This window comes from Anopheles coluzzii, chromosome X, assembly GCF_943734685.1.
Source record: "Anopheles coluzzii chromosome X, AcolN3, whole genome shotgun sequence".
Lineage (NCBI taxonomy): Eukaryota > Metazoa > Arthropoda > Insecta > Diptera > Culicidae > Anopheles > Anopheles coluzzii.
In genome coordinates, this window is record NC_064669.1 from 21,511,595 (window position 1) to 21,524,560 (window position 12,966).

Consider the following 12,966-nt stretch of genomic DNA (forward strand, 5'->3'; position numbering starts at 1 on the left):
GGGCCACTGCTCCAACACTACGACACAGCCACAGGTTTTTGTTGTCTCCGTTCGCCGTGAAACACACATTAAATGGAAGAAAAATGATATTAATAAGAAGGGGGGATGTAGGTTGATAATTTTAATCACTTTTACTTACCTCAAATTAAACAAAATTCCATTTTTACGGGGTTTATCCGCCAAGCGCTGAAATACCACACGAGCACCAACCTCACTGGACTGAAAGTAAAGTCTACTGCGTTAATGTGTGTATGCGCTTCTGCCAAGCCAACCGCGCCGTACTGCGTGTGTAGCCAAGTGCGTGTGTGTGTATATTTGCACCACTGGACACAGAACACAAATCTCACCGCAAAGCAGAGCGTGTGTCGCCAAGTGTGTGCATGTGTGTATTTGCACCACTGAATTCTGAACGTCCGCCGCACCGCACCACACAGCGTGTATCGCCAAGTGCATGGCTGTGTGTTGTATCACCGTGGTGTGGCCAAATGTGTGCATGTGTGTACTTGCTCCACTGAAAGCCGGTATCGCACCAGATTTCGGGTGTCGCCTTGTGCGTGTGTGTGTGTTATTGTCACAGCACACTCGTTCGTCATTTTTTTTTTTCGTTTTTTCGCTTGAGCCACTCGATTTCGTTCTTCGCTGATTTTGGCAGCGCACGAAGGGGGTTCGGTTTCAACTTCCAACAACAACAACCACACGAGGAGGCTCGGGGACACTCATCAGGGGAAAATCGCTCAAATTAGAGCGAGAGACAGATAGGAAAAGTGAAAGGTCAATATAAAATCTTCGGCTTTTGACTGTTGGGTGGGAAGCGACTCCGACCCGTTGATGCAGCGAGTTCGGGTCGGGTCGGGTTCACGATACCCAACAGTCAAAAGCCGAAGATTTTATATTGACCTTTCACTTTTTCTATCTGTCTCTCGCTCTAATTTGAGCGATTTTCCCCTGATGAGTGTCCCCGAGCCTCCTCGTGTGGTTGTTGTTGTTGGAAGTTTAAGTCGAAACTCCCTCGTGCGCTGCCAAAACCAGCGAAGAACGAAATCGAGTGGCTCAAGCGAAAGAACGAAAAAATGATGAACGAGTGTGCTGTGAGAATAACACACACGCACGCACAAGGCGACACCCGAAATCTGGTGCGATACCGGCTTTCAGTGGAGCAAGTACACACATGCACACATTTGGCCACACCAGCGCTCTGTTCTAGTGCAGGTAGTTTTCTGCAGTCCACGGTGATACTACACACAGCCACGCACTTGGCGATACACGCTGTGTGGTGCGGTGCGGTGGACGTTCAGAATTCAGTGGTGCAAATACACACATGCATACACTTGGCGACACACGCTCTGCTGTGCGGTGAGGTTTGTGTTCTGTGTCCAGTGGTGCAAATATACACACACACACGTACTTGGCTACACACGCAGTACGGCGCGGTTGGCTTGGCAGAAGCGCTTACACACATTCACGCAGTAGGCTTCACTTTCAGTCCAGTGAGGTTGGTGCTTGTGTGATGTTTCAGCGCTTGGTAGTCAGCGGATAAACCCCGTAAAAAATGGAATTTTGTTTTATTTGAGGTAAGTAAAAGTGATTAAAATTATCAACCTACATCCCCCCTTCTAATTAATATAATTTTTCTTCCATTTCATGTGTGTTTCACGGCGAACGGAGACAACAAAACCTGTGGCTGTGTCGTGTTCGAAATGGTGGCCCGTACAGTGTAGCGAAAGGAACTAGGCGCAACAGCGAGGAAGAGCTGAAAGTGTTGCGACGATTTTGTGATTTTATTCACTGTGCGAGTGTGGAAAGTGTGTGTTGAATTAATGTGCGTTAATGTGAAATTAAGTTCATTGTTCGTAGTGCATGTGTTTTTGATTTTTGTGAAACTTGTTAGATTAATGTTATTAAATTCAATAAATAGAATTGTTGTGGTATAATTCTGTGCACTGTATCATTTCGGAAAGAAATCCTGGCAAAAAAGGGGGAGGGGGCTATTTTAACGAAGGGTCGTGCCGAACCCCGTTCGGGTTTTGCTTCGGCTTCGGGTTTGCTTCGGCTTCGGGACCCGACGGATCGGTTGAATAATTTCGCCAACTGCCTGCGCCTAAACGTATGGTCCAAAACAGCCGAAGTCATACAAAATCATGAAAATGTCTGCGCCCTTGTCCCAGCCAACAATTTCCGAAGGCGCCCCGTGTAAATATTTTTTACATTAAGCTTTCCTTAAGTTTTTACACTAGCAGCAGCTAAAGTAAAAACTTTCAGCACGGCACAAACCGACGCACACATTCAAATGCTTGGATTGCTGGTCCTGCTTACGCATACATTTGTATTTATCCCTCCCCTTATATTTTCGGATTGCTGGTTGTAGTAGTGACGCTTTTTCTTTTTGCTTTATGCACACTTTCGCATGCTATTTATTGGTGTTACTCTTTCCACATGCGTTTTGGCACACTCACACTCTGTATACGGCAGGATGCTTCACCCCTTCCAAATGCTGCGGTTGCTTTCTGTTACCCTTCCTCTCGTTCTTCCTTCTACCCTCTGCGCTAGGATATCCTCGACTGGTGCTGCGCGTGTTCAGCCGGCGCCTGTCTGGAAATGACGTCACGGACTGGTGCTGCGCATGTTTAGCCGTATCCTAGTCGTCCTTGAAGTGCGCTCTTCTACCAAAGAGCTGTAATGAAATCTGTTGATGAAAATTAACCAATAATTAATCCATGTTTTTTATAACAAACTAAACAATATTTTGCACATACGATTATAGAAACGCTAACCTTTATATTTTAAAACCGGACACCGTTTTCCTTCCGTCGATCGTTTAGCGGGATGTTGGCAACCGTCGATTAACATGCGCGTGCACTGTAACTTTTTAGACAACAGGCGTTAGTTGAATGTACCCACTGAAGCACACACGAGGATAAGAAACTTACCTTAGAAATTTACAAGGATACATCATTCCATTATTGAAGAAGAAGGAACACGGCACAAAACGTAAACGAGCAAAGTACGGGGCACAAGAAATCACACATCACTCCAACACATCCTTCCACAGTGAAAGTTCTGGACAGACTGAGGATGCCTAACACCCGGATGAGCGCGATAGCAGAAAAATCTTGGGAGATCGAGAGAGATGGGCAGTCTCGGTTTAGCGGAATACGCATGCAGATGCATGCGTGTGTGTCACTCGAAGGATATCGGTTTCCCCTTCTCCCGTTTTTCGTTCATAGGCCACACGATCGGCGTTGTGCCGTCCAAAATCTAGAGAAATAAGATATGCTCTCTCGCTTTGGCACACAGGAAAGTTTTCCAATAGCTTCGGTTTTGCTGGTTGGGGTGTTCCGGCGTCCTCGTGAAGTTTACCGAGCCGAACCGAACAGTTGTGTTCGATAAATATGTGTGCGTATCAGGTAGCAGCATTTGTACTGCTTACCTGCCGTATGCCGCTGTGATACCGAGCGAGACGCAGAGACAACGCATCAAAAGGACATGTGTAGCCGTGAGGAAATTTTTCTGTGTCTCTTTTGCCTTGTCCTTGCCTTTAGATCCTGATGAGTGAACCATGCATACCTTTCGGGTACGTTCGGGGTATTAGCTCTGTCCCTCTCATGTTAATGGGTAAGATCCCAAGTAGCAACCGAAGCTTTTTTCTCCCAGTTTCAACCCCCTCATGTCCACAAACTGCCTTCGCTTACTATTCCTATCCCGTTTCTACATTCTACAACGTTTGTTGCGTTCTCGCTCATCAGGGTGTTAGTCAATTCTCTCTTGACACACGAAGAGAATTCTCCTGCACATTTCGTGTGTTGGATTCTACCCATCCCTGTTGAACACACGTCATTTTCTTCCATCGCACTCATCAGGGTGTTTGGTCTTTTCCATCCAAGCCAAAGAGCGACTTCAGTGTGCTCTGAACCGTGGATGTGAGAGTGTGTGTTTTTGTGCTGCGTGAACTATTTTTCCTGCGTGAAACACTTTACATACTGCGCCATCCGCGGTGTTCTTTCTGCTTCATCGGAGGACGAACTTTTATCATCTAATTGTTTGGGTAAGTGTCTTTTTCTAAGTGTCTAGTGCTATGTGACATTTATTCTAATTCTAATATTATTCTAATATGCAATGTTTTGCACATTACAAGCTTCAGATGTGTGCTGCTACCGCTAGCTGTTCCTCAAACTACTTAAAAAGTGTGACACTGTGTGCACAGGCGTTCAAGTTTCAATTGATCCTCAAGCACAAAGGTAAGTTTGTCACATCTTTAAATGAAGTGTAATCTTTTTAACAAAGTGTGTCTATTAATTGTGTATTTTCATCAACAGCCTTCATACAACACCGCGGTTGAGGCGCGCCAAATCTGATGACATCTTTCCTGAACCAAGCAGGCTGAACACGCGCACCACCACGGGCTCCAGCGCGGTGTGAAGAGGGAAGAAGAAAAGGCAGAATTGGAAACAGCCGCACCAGGCTTCCAACCACCGTGTGTGTGTATGTAAGTATGTGAGAACACATGTGTGAATCCTCTTGTGGGAACTGCAAAAAGAAGAGAATAAAGAGTGTGAAGCAGCTAGACTGCCGCAACCAAATCAAGAGAGTGAATTCTCATTTCAATCCGAAAAACTGGGAGAGAGTGATGACATGCGAGAGAGAATAAAACTAGAAACACGAGAGAGGACACGAAGCGCTTTCGGGTTTTTTTTCGCCTTCGCGCACTTTTTGCTTTATGCGCGCGAAAAAGTGAGCCTTGATCAGCGCGATGGCTCCCATACAAAGGCCTTCGGCTTTGCTATCTGGGATAGAATCGTATGCCATCGGTTCTGCATTCGGGCGTGGGCAGGCCCGTGGACGCTGTCTGTTCGCACACACTCAGCTTCAAAGCCACCCACCAGACAAAGCCGAAGTCGCTCGAACCTTTTACTCTGTGTCAGAGCGAGAAAGCATGTTCTCTTCGTCGATTTTTTGACTGCGGAGCACACTGCCTGTGACTGTATGCGTGTGCGAAATCAGTTGATGGATGAAGAATGATGATGAGGGGTAGAAATTTACTTCGTTTTGGTACCCGTTCGTATTTGGAAGCAGCCGATCGTGTTTGGAGATTTACATTTTTGAAAGTGTGTGTGTGTTACTTCAAGAAAAAATGAAAAATGCTTTACGCACACCACTTCATCTCATTGCTGCAAATAATAAAAATCATTTCTCGTCAACGCCGGCCGCCTAAACATCGGTCATAGCTTTGACAAGTTTTAAAAGGTGATTTAAGTTATTTGTGATTCGAAATGGCATCTAAACGTGACAAGCAAACCGGGTCATTGTATAAAATTCGTGACGCTATGAACAAAGTACTCGAGCAGGAATGGGAAAATGAAGAACGTGAAAACACAACTGCCGCGTTTCAGCAGCTAGAAGGTAGGTTCCGTTTTCTTATGGTTGTGTTTCACAGGATTTTTACTAAACTAAGTATTGCTTACTTATAGAAAATATGGATGTGAGTTTCCCATATCCTGGATCAGGAGTTGACATGTCCAGCGACAATAATATTGCTGATCCTGTTTTGAGCGATAGCGAATTTTCATCTTTGACTTCGAGTGATGAAGAAGAGTCCAATGACAGTGATGAGAATGATATGGAATGTCCTAATGTGCCGAATGGTATAACATTTGAAGATGGACTCAGAAAATGGGCTTTGGAAACAAATCAGAGACATTGTGCCATTAACTCATTGCTGGCTCTGGTTCGAGAAACAACACCGTATAAAGTGCCAAAAGATGCACGGACATTTCTCAAAACTCCGCAGTCAACCGAAAAGAACAACATTAGTACAACCGCCGGTGGACAATTATGGTATTATGGAATAGCTAAGAGACTACAACAATATTTCAAGTAAGGCAGTTTCCAGTCCTAATATTTATACATAGATCCTAATATTGATACTTTGATTTTAATGCTTTGTGTATTTTATATGTTTTTTTTTTTCTTATAGAAACAAAACCCCTAAGGTCGATTTAATGAAATTAGACTTTTCAATGGATGGTTTACCGCTTCACAAAAGTGGTTTAACCCAATTTTGGCCTATTTTAATGAGGGTACACGGAATGCCTAAAACACCAGTGATGGTGGTGGCTATTTACTGTGGCGAATGCAAACCTGATTCGGTAGAGGAATACACGTCACAGAATTCAATGAACTGCAAATCAAAGGGCTTTTCATAAATGGCAAAAAGATAAAAGTGCTACCAAGAGCAATCATAGCAGATTCTCCAGCTCGAGCGTTTCTAAAAGGTGAGCATGAATTAAGAGAAAACTTGTTATGTTTGTAATAATGCTTATGGTATTTTTCTACTTTAGGTGTTGTCTGTTTCAATGCAGCAGAGGGCTGTTTGAAATGTCTTAATATAGCTAAAAAAGATCCGGATACAAAACGAATGTATTTCGAAGGAATAGGTGCAACCAAGCGTACAGATACGTTGTTCAAAGGAGGTGCATATCCTTCTCATTGCAAACATCACACACCTTTAATAGACCTAATGAATTTCGATATTGTTAGAGATGTTATAACTTCTGATCCACTTCATTTATTCTATTTGGGAATCATGCGGAAGCTACTGAATGGCTGGATGAGTGGAAAGTTCGGAAAACATAAAAAGTGGACTCCTCTGCCGAAGCAACAAATTAGCAAATTTCTAAAAGAGTCACAACTCCCATCAGAAATTCATCGCAAAATGCGTGGATTAAAATACCTTCCGTTTTGGAAAGGTTCGGAATTTCGGTCATTTCTGCATTATATTGGTGTCGTAGTTTTAAAAAATAATTTACCTATCGAAAATTATAATCACTTTATGCTTCTGTTCTGTGCTGTTACGTTTTTATCCTCTCCAATTTATAAAAACTATTGGAGGTATGCAGGAGAGTTGCTCAATAAGTTTGTGATGGATTTTGATAAAATTTACGACAAAAGTTTAGTGTCTAGCAATGTTCATATTTTAGAACATGTTTTCGATGATGTTGATAGATTTGGTGACTTGGAAACGATTTCCGCTGATATTTTCGAAAATGAATTACAAAAAATTAAAAATGGATTGCGTCATGGAACAAGAAGCTTAGAACAAATCATAAATAGATTGGCTGAAGCAGAGGAAATAAAGACAGCACAGGAAATAATTGAACCAAGTTTTCCTAAAATTAGCGCTAGAGGTAATTCCGTACGCTTTTACATCACACCTGATTTTGTGTTGAAACCAACTGATAGGGACCAATGGTTTATGCTAAAAGATAACACTGTTGTTAAGTATAAAAGCGCAACTTATGAGTCAGGAGAATTCGTATTGTATGGATGCCAATCCCTTAAACAGCGTGAAAGCTTCGTAAATCCTTGTTCGTCCTACATGTTACATATAACGACAGGAGATTTAATTTATTTATCAAGCGATTGCATTAAGGTATCTCTTTCAGAGGTATGTAAAGTTATGTATGTAAAGTTTGTGCTGTTGTATTAGAAAGCGATAGCTATATGTTTATTCCACTCTTGCACACTTTCATTCAATAATTATAATGTACTATATATAAAAATGGGGCGGTCCCGTGGTACGGTCCTCAACTAGAACGACTTAATAACATGCCCGTCAATAGTTCGAGCCTAAAATGGACCGTCCTCCCGTAGCATCGATTGACTATCCGGCTGCGTAGTAATGAATTAAGTCTCGAAAGCCTGTCCAGCATGTTCGCGTAGCGTAGGATGTTACGCCATATAGAAGAAGAATATATAAAAATAATCGTGTAATTTAATTAAGTTTGGCTACGCAATCAATAATAAATGTACGTTTAAATCCTTCATTTTATTTCATTAGAAAACATTATGCTAACAATACAAATTCACAGCTCATTTTATTTTGGAATTCATTTTCGTATTATGAGTTCGCATTGATTTACGCACATCTTTTTAACTAATGCCGTGGTTCTGCTTTACGTTTGATGCACATTACTTTTCTATTTCCAGCAAGGTTCAGCCTTTCTTTGGCATGCGGCAATTTTGTTTTAAAGAATTTGACAACGTATCCCTCTGAAATTGTGTTCAAAGGGGTGCTGCCAATTTCTTTAAAAAAAATTATAATTGCCTTATAATTCACCAATGCTATTTTAGCTGTTGGGTTTCGACCCTTCCAGCTACAGCTAGGCATAAACTCCCGGGTGAACATTACATCGATTGCCTCGTGCAGTCGATTATCCGTATCCCCAGATGATATGGTTGATTCCATCCACTGTTTTACAGTGTTGAAAAACATAACGTCACCCAATTTTTCCTCCATGATTGTCAGCTCTTCAGGGGTTGAAATAGGTTTCAATAAAGATTCCATCTCTTTGTCGACCTCTGCCACTTTGTGTGGCATTTTAACGCAATCTTTTATATGGTCGACAGTTACTTGCAGCAAAGCAGTACGTTTGTCCAATTTATTTACTTTGCTGTCGAGTTGATCGAGTCTTTGCATAACTTGATCAAACATACTCCTGCAAAAACCTATAACCTCCGTGGCAATTTAAGATGTCGCTTGAGTTGATAAGGTGTCAGCATCTTCTAAAGAGTTTTTGCTCATGACCGGTATTTGTTGCTCGAATGCAATCGAAGCCGCATCTTCTTCTGGAACGGATACGGGGAATTGGCTGGCCAAGCCATTCTGAGCCTGGCTTGAAAGGATTGCTGGTTGAAGGGCTAAGGAAGGATTGCTGGTTGAAGGGCTTTTCTCGGCCGAAGAGGTAGCAGGACGTGGGGTCTGCATTTTTAAGGTTTTTTCCAAACTCCATACTAGCGGTGGTGGCATGGAAGAGGTTAAAGTCGGAGTTTGGATGTTTGCCGGAATCAAAAGTTCATGTTGCACGGACTTTCTTGGCACAACTTTCATGACATCCATCATGGGATTGTCAACAACGTAGGCTTGTTTGGAAGGATTCATGATAATTCTAGAAATAAAAGATATTAAAACTTAATCAATAGCACATATGATTGTAAGCAATATATAGAAATAAATACTTACGCTGCTCGGATTTATATTAGTTGTTCGGTAGTAACAATGTTTGGAACAAGATACACGATTCAAATTGGAGCGTTCTTATCGCGTTGACATCTGAACTTAAAGTAATTCGAGTGCCGCGCCTGCTGATCAGCCGGCGCAACAACAGCAAGAAACAGGAACAGAAACAAAAGGCTTTGCACGCTGGTAACACTAAACAAACTAGTAACGTTGGTAAGCACACCCACCCACACACACACTCACCCACACACACACACACACACACACACACACACACACACACACACTCACTCACACTTGACAAAAACAAAGCCCACGCGCAGATCGAGGTATACGGGCTTGTGTGCAATGAGAGAAGTAGAACAACTAGAAAATGTTTTCATTTTTTTTCTTCTTCTTCTTTGGCATAATAACCGTTGTTGGTCAAGGTATGCCTGTGCCACAAGTGAGCTTGGCTTTCAGTGAGTTATTGATTATCTGTAGCAATCCGATCAATCCGATCACACACGGTCCATACGGGGCTTTAACCCATGACGGGCATGGGAATGTTGTAAAGTCGGACGAGGAGACGACGTATTTAGTAAGACCGGATGCGGGGTATGGTCCATTCGAGACTAGAACCCACAACGGGCATGTTGTTGAATTGGTACTAGTTGACAACAGTATGACGGAACGCCCATAATAAAATATTTCTAATTTATTGTATAATAAGTATTATATATTATTTATAATATAATTTTACTGTATAACATACATATTTTTATATTATATTTCTTATACAATATATAGTATATTTTACACTGCATTATTAAAATTTATTATATATTATATAATATCATATTTTAAAATTATATCATTATTATATAATATTATACAGATTTAGGGAATGTACAATACAAAACACATGTCTATTATATTCCTCAAAACGTTGCAATTTTCACACCTATAATACGTTCATGATAAATCGACCTCTGCCTCTAAATACAAATGCGATTATAACGCACCCAAATGAAGTATCATAAAGTGTGCAAGTGATAAATACATGTCCTACTAACGTCGAACACCAACGATCGAATCTCTCCAAGTAAGTATAAATTCCATATGTGCATCCATATATATATATATATATATATATATATATACATATAATAAACAATCAATATTTCTCCCTCTCACTCAAGTTGCAGTCAAAAAACATCTGGCTCTACATCGAAATGTTCGCACACTCACACGCTCACCCCATCCCCACAACTGATTCACACCAAAAATCGTTCAAGGCCATTCGATAATTAACTGTGCACAAACAGTAGCAGGAAAGAGAGCGATAGCCAGACTTGCGATATATTTTTGATTCTTGCACGCTAGCACATGTGTGTGTGTTATTTTGCTTCTTTCCCATTCGAAACCCGAACTAATTTCGGCTTTTTGCACGAAGAAAGGTTCGAGCCATCGCTTCCGCTCGAAGTCGAGCAAGGGTTCGAGCGATAAGCTCCCTCGAACCCATCTCGAACCTTATTTCCTTCGAGCGACTTCGGCTTTGTCTGTTGGGCAGCTTCAATCTCAGCGGATCTCTGAGTGCTGGTGACCGGTGGGGTTCTTTTTCAAGCGCGTATTCAAGCGATCTCTGAGTGCTGGTGCCCGGTGGGTTCCCACCGAGAATTATGAACCGAGAAAAAGTGAAAGGTCAATATAAAATCTTCGGCTTTTGACTGTTGGGTTCAGTTTGACCCGAGGGTGCAGCGAGTTCGGGTCGACCCGTAGATTCAGTAGGCGAGTCGATTCCGGTTTGTTAAACAAATGCAAAAGATTAAAACGTTGGGTGTTAACTTATTTAAATGAAATAAAATATGTTTAAGAGCCATGATAGTGTTTTACAACCAGAATAATATTTAAAGATAAGTTCTTAAATGAAACATGACATGACTTCAGAAATACATGACTTCAGAAATATCCTTTTTTATTAACAACATTATTATTTTTATTAACAACTGATTGCCTGCTCTTCCGTGCTGAACACGTCAACTTTATTACTGCCGTTCGATTCGCTGGAGTCTGTTTGGACAATTGTTAAGCTTCAAAACCTTGCAATCTATATCGGCGCCGTTTACATTCCACCCGATCTGCGTTCTTCCGAAGAAGTCCTTGACGATTTGCATGAGAGTGTTAGTTTCGTTGCTGGCAAACTTAAACCAAATGATCTTATGGTGTTACTTGGTGATTTTAATTCACCATCACTCTCCTGGCAACCGTTTGCATCGTGCGTTAATCACTTCATTCCTACTGGTGTATCTCGTGAAAATGTTTCTCTGCTTGATGGAATGTCGGTAAACGGTTTGCTGCAATTATCTGGCATAAAAAATATACGCGGAAGTCAATTGGACCTTCTATTTGCCAATGCTGCCAATGCTATGCCTTCTTGGAGCGCTGCTCCCCCGTCATAGCTTCACCTGTTCCACTCGTCGCGCTAGACAATCATCATCCTGCTCATGAGACAAGTGTGCTCCTTACGCACTCTCGCCCTGCATCCTCTCAACGAATACCTACGGCTCGTATGTTCAATTTGAGGAAACTGGACTACCAAAAGCTTCATCATATTTTAGACGGTACCGATTGGTCCTTTACTGATGCTGACTGTGACAAAAATCAAGCTGTAGCAGCGTTCTACCGATCCCGTCTTCGCTCCTTTTCCGTACCATAAACTCCTTCCTACTCCTTCGTGAATAATTGTATACTATAGTCAGTAAGCACTATTGCTGTAACCCAACGTGGCCGAGCAATTAATAAAATAAAAATAAATAAATAAATTAATTAATTAATTTTGTTTAAAAATAATTCATCTATTATCGATGTAATCTTTACTTTTAATATATTTAAGTTCACATTTGTATTCGAAGTATAAAAGTACAATTCTAGAATATAAGTACAATTTTGTTTCGATTATAAATTTTGTTTGATGAATAGCATTTCGTTTAATTTCTTAGGCAACAGTTTGTTTCTCTTTTCGGTTATAATATTTCCTGCTTTAGAAAATACACGTTCGCATGGTACTGATGTGGCTGGTATGCACAATGTTTTTTTACAATTTCGGACAACTGTGGATATAAATAATGTTTATTTTTCCACCAGCTAAGTGGATCATCCATATTATGCATTGCCTCTTCTTGTAAGTAGCAATCTATTTCGTGAGCAGTAGTTGCTCCTTGATCTCTTGTAGATGATTCTGTGTCAATTTCTAAATCGCGCCACTTGCGCCATAGCAATCCTTTAAATTTATCTTCATTGTTTGGCCTTGATGTTTCATTACGTTGCAAATTATCTGGGAGTTTTTGTTTGAGAGAAACAACTGTCGCATCATATTTTTCGCCTAAAAACTGTTTGTCTTTGAATCTTGGATCCAGGATTATGGCTTGATCTACTAATATATTATCATAGTTTTCAAATGTTTCTTTTAAATTGTAAGTTAAATTAGAAACAAGTTGAGCTACTTCTTCTGTCAACGCAGATTCTTGTCCTGCTCCTGCCATTTCAAAAATTAGAGTTCTTATAATAATGCCAACTTTGGAAATAGTAACGTTTTGTTCGTCCATTACCTCTTTCGTTGCTAAATCGAAAAACTGTAGAACTGTTATTGCTTGTTCGATTATCAACCAATCTTTATCAGTCAGCTTAGATTGAAATTTTAAGCTTGCCAAGCATGACACTAAAGGAATCTTATTTTTTAAGAATCGATCTAACATATCAAACGTTGAATTGAAGCGAGTTGAGACGTCGTTTTTTTAATTTTAATTCTGGTAGTTTTAAATTAACCCGCGTTTCATTCAATTTTTTTGCTGCTAAACCACTATGTTTGAAATGACCTATAACTCGTTTAACTTCATCAATTGTTTTATGTATACTGGTTTTTAAAGCGTTACGTACAACTAAATTCAAGGAATGTGCAAAGCATGGAAAAT

At 40.8% G+C, this 12,966-nt stretch overlaps 2 long non-coding RNA genes and 1 pseudogene across 3 annotated transcripts; 1 reads left to right on the forward strand and 2 right to left on the reverse strand.

Moving 5' to 3' along the window:
• Positions 1-1,088: 1,088 nt before the first annotated feature.
• LOC120953780 (uncharacterized) lies at positions 1,089-3,285 on the reverse strand. Its single transcript, XR_005751408.2, has 3 exons — positions 2,928-3,285; positions 2,772-2,862; positions 1,089-2,683 (listed from the first exon to the last, which is right to left on the reverse strand). It is a non-coding gene; the product is annotated as an uncharacterized LOC120953780 (long non-coding RNA).
• A 652-nt stretch (positions 3,286-3,937) lies between these two features.
• Positions 3,938-4,577, forward strand: LOC125906773 (uncharacterized). 2 transcript variants are annotated; one of them, XR_007452117.1, is made up of 3 exons: positions 3,938-4,042; positions 4,139-4,235; positions 4,314-4,577. It is a non-coding gene; the product is annotated as an uncharacterized LOC125906773 (long non-coding RNA). The 2 variants fall into 2 exon arrangements; XR_007452116.1 differs by having other exon boundaries at positions 3,940-4,042; positions 4,133-4,235.
• Positions 4,578-11,950: 7,373 nt separating this feature from the next.
• LOC120947634 (E3 SUMO-protein ligase ZBED1-like) lies at positions 11,951-12,750 on the reverse strand (annotated as a pseudogene).
• Positions 12,751-12,966: the final 216 nt, after the last annotated feature.